The following is a 509-nucleotide window of genomic DNA, read 5'->3' as shown; positions in this document are numbered from 1 at the left end:
AAAGAGAGATTTTACCCCAAAACGGTGCCTCACCGTAGCCTTGCCCTGGGTGGGAAAAGGGGAGGAAAGTGACCCAAAATGAACCAAAAATGGAAGGATTTCACCCCGAAAAGCGCGTCTCCCACCAAAGCCCTGCCCAGGGGGTGGGGAATGGGGAGGAAACGGAGAGGGAACAGACCCAAAAAAGGGGGATTTTGCCCCAAAACTCACTTTAGCCTGACCCGGGGTGGGAAAAGGGGAGGAAACGGCCCCAAAGTGACCCGAAAAAGGGGGATTTCACCCCAAAACCAGTGTCTGACTGTGACCCTGCCCACGGGGGAGGAAAGGGGGAGGAAATGGGAGGAAACAGCCCAAAGTGACCCCAAAAAGGGGGGATTTCACCCCAAAATGGTGTCTGTGACCCTGCCTGGGGTGGAAAAAGGGGGAGGAAACGGGGAGGAAACGGGGAGGAAACGGGGAGGAAACGGGGAGGAAACGGGGAGGAAACGGGGAGGAAACGGGGAGGAAAC

The sequence above is a fragment of the Calidris pugnax genome, unplaced genomic scaffold (genome assembly GCF_001431845.1).
Source record: "Calidris pugnax isolate Ruff unplaced genomic scaffold, ASM143184v1 scaffold1168, whole genome shotgun sequence".
NCBI classification, from domain to species: Eukaryota; Metazoa; Chordata; class Aves; order Charadriiformes; family Scolopacidae; genus Calidris; species Calidris pugnax.
Note: the sequence above shows the minus strand (reverse complement) of the source record.